The sequence below is a fragment of the Ursus arctos genome, unplaced genomic scaffold (genome assembly GCF_023065955.2).
Source record: "Ursus arctos isolate Adak ecotype North America unplaced genomic scaffold, UrsArc2.0 scaffold_3, whole genome shotgun sequence".
Taxonomy (NCBI): domain Eukaryota; kingdom Metazoa; phylum Chordata; class Mammalia; order Carnivora; family Ursidae; genus Ursus; species Ursus arctos.
In genome coordinates, this window is record NW_026622985.1 from 14,633,918 (window position 1) to 14,648,355 (window position 14,438).

General features: G+C 43.4%; 1 gene segment (V, D, J or C); it reads left to right on the forward strand.

Moving 5' to 3' along the window:
* LOC113265892 (T cell receptor gamma constant 2-like) overlaps positions 1-14,438 on the forward strand; it is a 43,229-nt gene that overhangs the window by 672 nt on the left and 28,119 nt on the right.

Genomic DNA, 14,438 nt, shown 5'->3' on the forward strand with positions numbered 1-14,438 from the left:
AGTGCCCAGGCTGGCGCAGACCCAGGGAGCTGTCCTGTCTGGGGGGGGACTTCTCTGAAGATGGTTCAGTGCATCATTTCTGGAGCAGAATCTGGCTGCTCGATGCAGGAGCCATGAGCCACTAGCCACACGTGGCTCCTGAGCACGTGAAATGTAGTTAGTCCACTAGTCCAAGCTGAGATGGGCTGCTTGTGATATACCAGTCACATTCTGGAGACTATTAAAAAAAAGATGAAAATTTTTTTAGTGATTTCTCTATTAATTACATGTTGAAATACTGTTTTGGATATCTCGCAGTAAATAAAAACAATCCTAGAATTTTATTTAACTTTTTTTTTCATGCAACAGTTAGAAAATGTGTCTCATATTGTGACTTGTATTTGTTTCCACTGAACAGAGCTGTGACAGACCAGTGATTGAAGATCTGGCCATCTCCGGTGAAGAATGTGGGAATAAAGTATTGTGTATAAATCATTCCAGAGAGAGATTTACCATAAAATGATTGAAAGCTGACATTGGAAGTCACCTCCTGATTCCAGTTTCTAAGCTGCTGCCCTGCCCACTGCGGGTTACTCTGCAGTGGAGACTCAGTGAGCAGAAGCACGGAGAACAATCTAACTTCCCAGCACACTCGTGCACTGGCACGCCTGGCCCTTGACACCGGTGGGGGGACATGGCCCTCACGCAGGTTGACGCATCAGCCCTGGGTGAGACTGGGGCCTCAGCCCTCCGCTTCTCCCCGAATGCTACTCCATATGGGATTCTGTGACCAGATTCCCCGAACCTCTGTTCTCTCCTCTATAAAAGGAACTGGTTTCACTGCCACAATATTGGGACTAATTTCTGTATTAAAGAAAAATTATACCAGTAAGATATCACTATGTTTACCAACTTCTTATATAGTCAACTTCTTGACCAAAAAAAAAAAAGGAAAGAAAAGAATAGCTATGTTACTAACCCACCAGCCCCAAACAGGAAACCCCCACTGTCCCATGTGGGAAAGTAGAAAAAGCTAAGGAGGGGTAAGCTGATTTTAATGCATTTTCAATTGAAAATTCAAATTTTAGGTACAAGTTAATACCATTGGTAAATATAATTACCGAAAAGAAAGTCTACATGACCTGAAGGAAATTGGTCTTTCAGATTCACTAACTACTCTCAGTTTCTGCTTTAGTGGTGAGAGAGAAAGATTTGCCTGCCTGTGGAAAAGCCTAACACCCCTACCCTCTACTGAAGCCTGGATCAACACTACAGCATGTGCAGGAAGGGGTGGGGGAGGAGGGTCAGTAACTTACCTTTGCTCTGTTTTAGGAGTGTTTCGTATGTCTTCCCCATTGCCTAATATAACTGAACCCTTCCCTCTCAGTGCCTGACTCCACAGGAGAGTGACTCCGAGAGCTCTTACAGTTTGGTTAGAGACAAACTAGCTAAATATGAAGATACTGTCATGAGAAGTCTTCCCAAGTCAATGTGAATGTGTTTTCAACATGGTCCGTAGTGCCTTTGAGTTACAGACTAAGAGGACAGTGGTCTTGTGCATGGAGCAAACAACTCCTATGTGGTGGGAACAACAAGTCACATTTGGAGTCATTTCCTACCCCCTGCCCTTGTCCTTCTGGCTAAGTGAGCTTCACCAAGGACACTGCGGCCACACGGAGTAAAGCCAACCCAGCCAGAGACCAATCAGCCCTCCCGTCCGACGTAAATGATTGCTAATTAAATGGTTGTTTAAATGGCTGATTCTAACAACACGGAAAGCATCGTGTTAGAATGTACAGGCCCCGGTACAGTGATGACTGCATTAATGTCTGTTGAAGTGAGATTGACATTTTGACTATGACAGAGGGGCTCCCATTACCTCATAGGTGGGGGATTTCGCATAACTGGATGGTTGAAATACCCTAATGATTTGGGCTCAACTCATTTATTTCATTCCTGAGGTGGGTGAGACACAATGACTTTGAGTAACAGAAGCAACGTATTATGAAATTAATGCTGAATAAAGTCTAAGAACATCTCAAAAAATCAGTTTCCACAGTTATATTATCCATTCCCAACCGATCACACACACGAGTACTGTGGAAAAGTCATGTCTGTTCCCTCAGCGTCGTCTTCTAAAAATCACAATTCTGAAAATTTCTGGGCACACCTGGAAATCCATGCAGACTGTTTCGTTTTATATGTCCCACCCCCAGAATGTGTCAGGGACACAGTCTTCAGTAGAGGAAAGGGCACAACTTGGAGACGTCACTTCTAAACGTTGGGATCAGGGGAGCTTTTACTATGTCATTTCCATATACTTATTGTCTCATAGAAAACCTGTATGGCTTTATTTGAAAATTTGTTAATAAGAATTTGTATGGTACTAATTAGAATTCTTGCATATTATTGAGGACTTAGACACACCATGTGAAATCCGCTGGTTAGAAATGTATATAATAGCCTCTGTCTTGACCACTATTTCTCCCCTCTTCTCCAACAACCTTTGCTTCTTTTACAAAATAAAATCTTGTTTTCTCTGATTCCTACTGCCAAGTTAGAGACAAGATTCATGCTTGGGAGAGCTCGCAATAGCTTCTCGGGCAGCATGTCTTTTCCCCTGTGTAGGACAGATACCAGGTACTACAGAGAGGGGCAGAAATCCTCAGTCTTCTTGTCAACATTTTACTATAAGTTCTTTGATTTGTGTCTCTTTTGTCCAGAGGCAGGAATGAGAACATTTCCAGAGAATTGCTCACAACCATAGTTTTGTTCAGCATAGTTGTTTGGCACTTTTATTGCCTGAAAACATGATCTGCTACTGTTCATGGAAGTTGCTAGAAAATCAGCCTCCCGTGTTCATCTGGACACTGAGAAGAAGGAACCTGTGTGCCCCCGCTATGGGGGCACAGATTTCTCCCTCAGACAAAGAACAAGTATGGATGCTGAGGGGCACAAAGGGCGGGTTCTGTAAAATCAGTGCTCCACTCTTCTCCCCATTGCTCTGCGCCCCAGGAACCTAACCCTTATGGATTACAGTAATGGGACTCTTTGCTCTGATTTCCAGTGGAAAGTGGGTCAATGGAAATTGAAGCTCAGAGAACCATCACCATGTCACCTGACAAAAGCATCTCTTCTTGGCACTAGATTTCCAAGGCTGTGAATCCAGAACCCTGGGAAAAAGAAACACAGTCCTCTAGTGGGTTGATTGGTATAAAAGGAAATGGCCTCTTCCACTTGCACCTGTATTTGGCCGCTGTGAGGATGCAGGCCCCCTTCAGGGAGGGAACCCGAAGCTCACTCTCTCCCACTTCCTAGTCTCTGCTGATGCTTCCATTAGCTGCTCCCAAACAGTAACCAGTAACTAAGGAAACCATGTGTGCCGTCCCCGCGTGCCCACCTCGTCATGCCCAGGGCACGGTAACGAGAGGTAGACTGTCCATCTGGAGGAGCAAGAGAATAAACCTCAAGTAGACGGGCACACAAATGGGGTATATTTGCCCCCAAATAAATAAAACAAGTGGCAGAGTTGGGAGATTTTATCTAGTTCCTTTCTCTTTCCACAAAGCCACCAAAGTCCCATCTGTGACAGAACAAGATGTGCCCCGTTCCCTCAGTAAGAAACAGGAAACCGGGCAAGTGTTGAGAGGATCAGTAACACTGGTGCTTTTCTAGTTGGTGAACACAGTAGAGAGGAGCTTGTAGATTATTTGTAATGCTTTTAGTTAAATCAGGGACTCTGAGGAATTTTTAAAGTTACTAAGGCATCATCAGCTAAGTAGAATAAAATAGAGATCTCTGTGTAGATAAATGGTTACAGGGCTTTATGGGCCAGTATTATGAACCCAGTTGCGTTCCTGATGTTCTTCAGTAAGTGTACAGAAGTGAACCAATCCTTACTCCTAGGAAAAGAAAGTAGACAAATGTCTGCCACTTTCATGATGTCAGCTAAAATCCAGCCTCTCACTTGTTCTGATTGATTTTTTCTGTCTTTCATCTGTCCTAGTTGCCTGCCATCTATGAGTCAAAATTGAACTGTTTTAATCACAAACTGATCATTCCTGTATGTATTTTTTAACTTCTAAATTACAGTTACAGAGTAGTTACATGTATCTGTAGTTATATCCTGAAAGTGGCAGAATTAGCATTTGTAATCCACAGGTCAACAGCTATCTTTGATTGCTTTCCTGTACTCAAGTAAAAAGAATTAAGTTCTTGGTAAGATTTTAATAGGAATTTTTTCTTAGAACTCCTTCTGTACTAGGTAGGGGTTGTATTAAGCACTTTATATGCTTATGTAATGCCTCAGTATCAAAGGAAAGAGGAAGGGAGTCTGATGGCCATCAAGATACCTCCACAGACATCACCAGCCCTGCCCTCAACGTCTGATTTGACATAATTTCCTACTGACTTGCATTCCTATTTAAAGACTGTATCTTGAAATGGTCTGAGTATCTCAGAGAAAAGTTAAGGTGCTCAGAGATTTTCAGTAATTGTGAAAAGCTCAACCTGAAGGGGGTGACAATGAACAAATGGATTCAAATCCACTTAGCTGCCAGATAACGAGCTAGACGTTGAGTCTCTTGAGGAAATCATGTGATCACCATAAAAATCCTGCCAATACACTGATTTGAGGAAAGAAAGAATTGATGCTTAGACAGGAACAGAAATGTTTCCAAACAAATAGTTCATGCAGTTTCAATACTCTACTGGGCCACTTTGAATTCCCTAAGTGTCTGTTAACTTTACAGGAACATATTCTGGTATTTGTGAGCAAGTAGGGGTTGTCCCAGACGTGCCCCCCAGCACAGCCGATCCTGGTCAGGACACTATGAGTGGTCACTCAAGAAGCCATTCCTAAAAGGTCACAGTAGGCAGACATCTAAGAGTTCCCTTTCTGGAGAGTCTTTCCCAGAACGCTTCCTGCTAATGGAGTGAAAATGGCTAAGAAAAATCACTATCTTCTCTGTTTTGTGAAACCACCCTAGCGAAAATTATTGTAGGTCAACTACATGGAGAATGCTCAAAACCCCACAGCCGGACTTAAGGGTCAAACGTTCAATGAGGATGTTTTGGAAATTTGTAGCTGGCATAGTTTTAATCTCCAATACGTCATGTCACCCGGAGCCCTTCCTCTGTTTAGGCTAAGCCATGAGAAATACCACCCATGAAAGGAGACAGTAGCTGTGCCCAGAACAAGCTCATTTCTCGAGTTAATCAAGAGATACTGAGCTTGAAAGTCGGATTTATATGAAAAAGAATGGGATTTTCTAAATTTCCAAATTTCCTATTTATAGATTTGCAAGCAAGCCCGACAAATGTGGACAGACTTCCATTAGATATTCTGGATGCAGAGAATTGGGGGTGTGGTAACAGCCAAGTTAGCACGCACCCCAGAAGACGACTGGCACTCCAGGCTGTACGTAGTGTGAGATGTTGGGGAAAGAGTAAGTGAAGGTTCTTTGCTGTTCCCTTTCTCTGAGGGTCCTATCTTAGAGAGGGTAAAAACTTCCACAGAAACCAAAAACACATGGAGACTCTGAGAGCATAGGGCTGATGTGAAGCTTCCGCAATATGGCCGCAGTGCACATCGCCAACAGGGCAGGCATCTGCACAGTCCAACCCAAACCAGTACTGACTTTCCCCACAGGCTGCCCATGGAAGAGACCACAGGTGCCTGCCAGGGTCTCTAAGGGGTTCAGTCAGGATGCTGGCATTACCAGACCAGGTGGCCACGGGGATTTAGAGGAGAAGCTGCAGGGTGGAAACTTTACATTCCCTGGTGTGGTGTGGTGTGAGTCAGTACCTGTGGGGTCAGGGCTGGTTATTGCACAAGATAGTTCCGATGAAGAGGCTGATTCCTAAAGACCAGCAGACCAAAGTGCTGGGAGAGGGTGGGAGGAAGACCGTAAGAACTCGCTCTCCTCCCATGTGTACTGATGTCATCCTGAGAATGAGCAGGAGAGAGAGAAGTACAAGGAACCTACCAGAGGAGAAACTATTTTCCATTGGTAAGTTTAGCACCTCCCTTCAATATCAGAATTTGGAAGAGATGACACAAGTAAGTTATCAACAATAGTGACACTTTCCTCCCCTGCAACACACCCAGAGTTGCAGCCTCTGTTTGTTGTGACCAGTGTTCCCTGGTGGAGGGTGGCTATGTGAGGGGACACAGTGGGGACCAATATCCATCGTATGTCCACCCCTCTCTATACTCTGGGCAAGGCTGTGTCAGCCTGGAGAAAAAGTGCCTTTTTCTAATTATTCTGCCGAAGCTGTGTCCTTTTTTAACTAGCTAAAAAGGAGCCTTCTGTGCTACAGAGAGTCTGTTCAGGAGGCAGAAACTACACAGAGTTATGTAGGAGACACAGGGTTTTTAGAAAACTTAAATCTGTGATGCTTCCTGACCTTAAAAAGATAAACTAATCTACAAAAAGTGTTGCCAAGAACCAATGAGAATACTGTTCTTTGAATCTAGAACCCAAATTTTACAACTGAAAGCCTTGAGAGAAACGGACAGTCATGAGAAATGTGGTAAACTAGCAACAACAACAAAAGCTGGTGTTTGCATAGACCCCGGGGCCCCCGACTGTGGGGTCAGAGGAGGAGGTCAGCGGGAGCATCTCCAGAGTTGTCTTCTGGGGAGCAGAGGTGCTCCCACCCCAGCGACTGGTGTGAGATGATGAGATGAGAAATCCAAGATGCGTAGCACCCAGCCTGGAGGAGAACTCCGGATTATCATCAGTACTTCTTTGAAATTACACATCTGTGTCTACTCCCCAGAATGAAATAATTGGGACAATTAATTGAGAAAAGTCTTCCTTGAGGCACATTTGCAGTATTTCTATCTGCACATTTTTATAACTGTGTCTAAGTCCCTGTCTCCATCTGTCTCCATCTCTGTCTCTATCTACGTATCTGAGTCTGTGTCTGTGTCTCTAGCTCCACCTCGGCTTCTATCACCTGTGTCTGCACCATCTACTGCTGTCTAACTATCCTGAAGTGGACTGGTGGGATGGCTGTTGTCTCAGCCTGACCGATATTCTCCAGACAAATCAAAACCTTCATGAGCAACTGCATGGAATGGTGGCCCCGGGTTGCCCCACTATTTCCTTCCCTGACACCAGCAGTCACACATACCTAACACGGATGACCCTCTGGCCCTCAGCGTTCTCAGGTGGCCACCTTGTCCATGGAGGCAAAATCTGGGGTATAACAAGATGGCCAGTCACAAGCAAACATCTATCACTTTTCTCTGAGCTAGTAAGTTCATTCTTCCATCTGTTCAGAGTATGTGAGAACCTTAAGAAATTAATGCCTTCCGTGAATATTTTGAGGGTAAGTCTGTTTTGTTCCCTGTTTCTCTCTTTCCAGTTAGTAGCCAGAATGACACAACCAGAAACATCTATATCCATAGAAAAAAGGATAATTACCTTTATGTACCATACTCAACATTGTACCTGCCCCCTTAGTCATGTATTGGTACCAAAAAAATGAATCAGGCTTTGGATATCTGATGCATATCTGGTCTCTTACAACACCTGCTCAGAGGCAGTAAGAGAATAAACAGGCAGCACTGAGACATCCTGTCTCCCCCACTGGGATTCTTCCTACGCAGTCCACAGAACACAATAGATGAAGCCACGTGCAAATGTGCCAAGTATTAGAGAGGCCAAGCCAGTCAGGCCCTCACCCTGCGCTCCCTGACAGGTACCTCGGTCCTACAACAAGGGGGAAAGCAGCAGACAGCCACCAGCTGTGCCTGCAGGATGCCAGCCTTCCTGCCGCAACTGCCCGTGGACCCGATTGCCTCCTGATGAGAGCTGCTGTCTGCGGTTGTTGAGAACAGCCTGAGCGGGTCCAGGACCGTCAGTTCCTTGTCCTGAGAGATTTCCAGGGAGTATGAGCGGCACAGGCTGCATTAACAAGGGGCTTGAAATGGAGGGAGCGCGGGCGACTGCGGTCATGGACGTGACTGTGAGCAACAGGTGCGGCGCCAAATGAAGGAAGATGAACGCAAGTGCTGCTGGGATACAAGCGCTCCCAAGGAGGACCTTTGTCTCCGGTGTCTGACCCCGCCAGCGTCCGCACATGCCTCGTCTCTAGGGCAGCCTCCGTACACACTTGCTGAATTAATCTGTGAATAAATGAATCTCAGGAAGCATTATTTTGGAAGCAAATTCAGAGTATTTCCTGTAATTAATCCTAAAACATGCATAACTTTGAGAGAATGTATTTACAGAGACACATGTTTACATACATACACACACGTACATATACATGTACACATATTCTTATTACGTAGTGGTATATATTATGTCATAGTGAGTATATTCGGAAGGATTTTATTTAAGAACGTGGGTTGCAAACATGGATCCTCTGATGCAATTACTGTTCTGTCACTTACATCAGACCTTTGGTAATAATATGTAATTATTATCAAAAATATCCCATATTCCAGAACCTGTGCTTGCAGTTATAGTAAGACTGAAATACTGTCAGTTATTTAATTTGCATTAACTTCTGAGATAGAACTGTTATCACGTCTACTTTCAGATGAGGATTTTTTGACAGAAAGAGATTCAGAAATTGGTATAGTTTCAGGCAGCTCCTGAGGGACGGAGATGAACAGTTCATAGCTTCAGACATGAGAAAAAATGAAAAACTGCTTCAGTGGCATGGAGAGATGCTCAGAGTATCCAGTGAACTGAAACAAAGACTACAAAACCCTGTGCAGATGCAGCTGTGACTCATCAATGTCTCTGTAGTCCCCAAAATAATACTTATGCCCATGTATCTGCAAAGAAGAAATCTAGAACTCCACACACCATAACGGAGCAAGTGGCTGCTCATGGGAGATGCTCATGGTCATTTTTATCTTCATCTTTATCCTTTTTCTCTAAGTTTCTTGAAGGAAGGTCTTTATCTACTTAGCAGCCCTGTGACTTTCCTTGAGTCACATGTCACTCCTCTGTACCTCACTGTCCTGATCTATGAAATAAAAACTACAATCATCCATATCATGGGATTACTGTGAAGATGGAAAAGGTGAAGAAAGCTTAGGGAAAAAGTCTAAATATATAAAAATACCCATTAAATATTAGCTTTTTTTTTTGAGGGGTGGGGACAGGCAGAGAGAGGAGAGAATCTTTTTTTTTTTTTTAAAGATTTTATTTATTTATTTATTTGACAGAGAAAGACAGCCAGCGAGAGAGGTAACACAAGCAGGGGGAGTGGGAGAGGAAGAAGCAGCCTCCCAGCAGAGGAGCCTGATGTGGGGCTTGATCCCTGGAATGCCGGAATCACGCCCTGAGCCGAAGGCAGATGCCTAACGACTGAGCCACCCAGGTGCCCTGGGAGGAGAGAATCTTAAGCATGCTTTAAGATCAGCACAAGCACGACGACATGGGGCTCTATCTCAGAGGCACCCAAACACCACAAATATTTGCTCTTCTGAAAGTATTTATGAAACATGCAATATTTTAAAATATTATACTGAGAATGTGTGTTCATAAAATAGCTCCTGGCAAATAGAAACCATCCTCATTTCCACAGAAATCAAGACTAAACCACTAACCCACTTCTTCACTGCACGACAATACAAGGAACAATCCACTGGCCTCCACAATATAGACAGAACTGGTATTGAATGTTAACTGACACAAATCATTCAACGTCCAGCACAAGTGCAGGACCTGAGTGATTAGGTGTCTTCAGAGAGTAAGTAAAATGCCAGTAAATTATCCATTGACTTTTCAGTATAAAACGGTGAAAAGTCTATTTCTAATACTAGTATCTGCAGTGGGCTTCTTGTAGAAACATAGATACCTCCTTGCAACTTTCCTGTATGAACTACTCACCTTAATGGTAAATTCCCCCACTAACACCAACATATTCATTTGTTCAATCCCCTACTTGAAGACCCTGCAGTCTATTGTTCAACTTTGAGAACTACTTGGGGGAGAGAGGGATTTGCAGGCCAGGCACACACAAGAGATGAAATTACATGTGATCCTTCAAAATTCTCCCACCTCAGTTGGGCTCATGTTCCTTGTCATTTTAACCCATCCTGCTTATGACCATGACAGTTTCTTAATGGGGGGACCCTTGCCTTCTTGAGCCTGAGCAGAACCTCCTAGACCCTTGTATTTTTTATGGAAGAAAATTGGAGGCCAGAACCCGAGTGGGACACACGAATGGGGAAGACGAACCCTTTCCAAAAGGAATTGTGTGAGAAGTATGGATTCTGCTGCTTTTTGTTTTATTTTATGTTTTTAAATTATTATTTTTACAGAGTTTATTTATTCATTTGACAGAGAGAGAGGGACAGAGAGAAAATAAGAGGCATGGCAGAGAGAGAGAAGCAGACTCCCCACTGAGCAGGGAGCCTGACTTGGGACTCGACCCCAGAACCTGGAGATCATGACCTGAGCAGAAGGCAGATGCTTACCCAACTGAGCCACCCAGGCGCCCCGTGGATTCTGCTTCTTAAGAAATCTTTGCTACATTACTATTTTGTTTCTCAAAATATCTTTCCTAGAAGTGTTTTCTCATGTCACATATGGAAGAACAGTGGACCTTTGTAACATAGTGTCTTCAGGTAACAGCCCTCACGACACAAAAGGTATATCAGCTTTTCAATATGAGCCCTAGAAAAGTCAGTGAAAAGTTTAATGTTAAAATAATGGAAGAGGCAAATAATTTATGTGGCATTCAAAAACTGGAATACTATGATGCCATTAAAAATGACATTTTAAGACAGGTTAATAAAAGTGAAAATGTTTACATCAAAAATAAAAAACTACACAAAGTTCATACTCATACGTTGTGTCTCAAATACATAAATGTCTCTCTTGGTAGAGGAAAGAAAATGAATAGAAATATTTAAGTTTTAAGATACCATTTTCCTTGGGGCACCTGGGTGGCACAATCATTAAGCGTCTGCCTTCGGCTCAGGGCGTGATCCCGGTGTTATGGGATCGAGCCCCACATCAGGCTCGTCCGCTATGAGCCTGCTTCTCCCTCTCCCACTCCCCCTGCTTGTGTTCCCTCTCTCGCTGGCTGTCTCTCTCTCTCTGTCAAATAAATAAATAAAATCTTTAAAAAAAAAAAAAAGATACCATTTTCCTTGACAGGAAGGATGGGTTTTTCTTCCTTATTCTTATTGATTTTATACATTAAAAAGAAAAGAAAGAACAGAAATTTTTACAGTGAAAATAGTTCAAAGTCACTTTTTGTTCTTTTTCAATAATAAAAATACAACTTGAACACTTTAGAAGGGACATAATATTGCCATGCACAAAATATAATTTCTGTTTATTATCACTTATCAGGTATACTTTATGTTCATCCACATTTTTAGACTGATATTGTAACTTTCTCAGTTTTGAAAGATACTTATTTCAGCAATTATAGATGTAGAAACTGAGACAAAAAAATTAAATACCTTAGTCCACATCCAAAGGGGTAAGTAGTATAGGAGGGTACTTACTGATTTTCATAGGCCATTAATCATATTCATGAAAAGTTGGTAAGGCCCTGATAAGTTTCAATATACGAAGTTGACTAAATGGGTTAAATGGTATGTTAAATTGGCTGTTAAATTGTATGTAGTCATGAAAAATACTATTCTCATAGATTATTAAAGACCTGGAATATTGCTCACAATAGTAATTTAGCCAAAAGAAGAGAAAATACACCAAATATACAAATCTCACTTAAAAACATGTATTTATATATCAACTACCAAGCAATCCTATTTTTAGTCACAACTACTTAGAGAAAATTCAAGGTAAAAGTAAAAGATGGGTGCTTTGTATTGTCATTTTTTACCTGACTTTACTCAGATTTTCTCGAAGAGTTACTGTTACTTTACATGTTCTCATATTCACCAGCTGTGTCTCTGCACGAGTTACTTTTTGCCACTGTCCTCATTTGTGAAATGGAGAGTAATCATGAACAGCTATGCAAGGGGCCTGCAGAGTATTAAATAAAATAATGCAAGAAAACGTTCAGACCTTTGCCTGACAAATATTAAGTCCAAAACACACATTACACATCTGTGAATTGAAAAGCTTATCATCACGTATTAAACATACCATTTCCTTGAAAACGACCCTGCCTGTGACATCACGCTCCTGAGGCAGTTGCAAGGCCCAGGGCAAGTAGAAGCTCGTTACCAGGGACGGCTCTGACCCATGTATCCCCAGCAATTGCAGTCTGGTCCCTTCTTGGAGGCACCCAGATCATAAATGAAATTTGATTTCTCTGAACCCTGATCTTCATGACAACATCTCAATCAACCTCAAAAAACACAAAAATACCCCAGTGCTTGTGCACATGGCATATTCAATAATGTCAGTGAGATATTTCAGGGTCTGACTGTTCTTTTGCTGGGCTGCGTTTCAGAAGAGTAAGGTCAGGTTTCGTATCTGAGTCCGCAATCACAGTAAGTCAGAGGCAGACAGACACAGGGGCTGAACTCAGGAAGCCTGTTGTACTGTTTCTGAGCAATGTTTCTGTACTATGGGATTGCAGGGGAATGGCTGGGTGGGTGTGAGAATCACCCTGCCTCACCCCAGCACACACATTTACCAGGAACTTCTTCCCAGATTGGAAGCCCTCTTATGCCATCTGCCCAGTTCATGGGGCACAGGAAGCCCCAGACCTGCTTGGATCTGTGACAGATCATGAACAACCCACGGAAACATCTAAGCCACCACTTCTTAGAAACCTGAAGCAGCCCCGCCCTCCTGCCTCTGGCCTGACAAGTCCTGCTACCAGGGACTTCACTTCTTACCTTGTCACTGGGGACCCAGACAGGCCAACAAGATGCCGCTGCTGGAAGAAGTCATCTTCTCGTCCCTCTGGGCCAGTGAGTTGTCCCCCAGTCACTCCAGTCTGCAGGAGACACACAAAAAATTCTTTATTGTGGCCTTTTTCCATATCATTTTTTCATGGGGTTTTCCCCTTTTTTCTTGCAGTTGGCCTTGGGCAGGTAAAGATGGAGAAACCTGAAATATCAATTTCCAGAGCAAGAGATGAGAGTGCCCGTGTATCTTGAAAGGTGTCCACTGGGGATGTTAACAAGACAGCCGTGCACTGGTGCTGACAGAAACCAGATCAGGGAGAGAATATCTCACATTTGTCTCAGCAAAGCTTACTTATGGTCGCTTAAGTGGGAAGCACAACAAATTTCCACTTCCCCCTTGAAAATAAATGTAAGGATTTGAATATAAATTTCTTAAGGAAACAAGATGAGGCCGTGTACTCCTGTGGCTGCTGGATTGGGACCCACAGCATCAGCGTTGCGGAGAGAAGCTGCACAGGAACTGTCTTCAGGTCTGACCCACTCACATCCTGCCCAACATGGGCCACCACAGAGCTGCCAGCTGGGTGGCAGCCTGAGCCGCTCCCTCTGCGGTATTTCCTGAGTGTGGCAGGCAGACATCGTAGATTCTGCTCACACAGTGAGCCCCATATGGTATCAGCAATATGGTGCAAATCAAAGCAGTTTGAACTGATATCCCACCAAATGAGGCTGTCCGGGAACTCTGAAGATACACAGTGAATGGTACAAAGGAAGATCCATTTGTCCGTTAATGCACTGTAGAGAGATTTCTAGTACCTGAAGGGTTCAAAATGAAGATAGGAAAGGCGTATACAGATTGCCTAGTATTTCCTAGTATTACTTCCAGTTTTATTCATGGGCATTACAGTTTTTCAGAGGTAGAATGATCTGTCAAACATAGAAATCCCATGCCTTTATCACCATCCTGTGGCCATCCTGAAGGAATCTACTGACTGTTCTATCCCTAAGTATATGGCAGTTACTTGGGTATGGGAGACACCAAGGTGTACATCCCATATCCTAGAGGTAGAAGCAGCACCTCACTCCACATTCGGGGTCAACACCGGGACAAAGGAACACTGCGTTGGAACAGACCCCTGAGAGCAACAGGTGCCTGCAACATGGTGGGTATGGCTCTGAAACCTTGTTCTCCGGGGTTCTGGAAAGAGAAGTAAAAATCCTGAATATGGATCAGATGGTTAAAAAGAAGGATAATAGATGCTCCCTTATTCTGTAAAGATCTTTCACAAATCATGATTGAGAATAAAATTCTGTAATTAGTAGCTGGATGTTTGCCGGTTTTCAGCAAATAATGATCCACACAAGCCACAAAACCCCCTCCCCCACCTCCTGAGAGTCCACTTTCAAATGTTGAAGTAAGATCTTTACTTCAGAAAAACTCGATGCTTTTGGTAACTTGGATATCTGAGCACATAGTCACCATGCATGCGGTTCACCTCTGGTTCCTGAGACCATGACAACACCTTCATTCTCTTTCTCCTTCTAAGAATCAGGCGGTGCTATCAAGTGCAGAGACGCTATGGAAGCAGAATGAATTCCTCCCCCAGCCGTGTCAGCCCTTCCCAGGGCAACCTCAGGATCTTGTGTC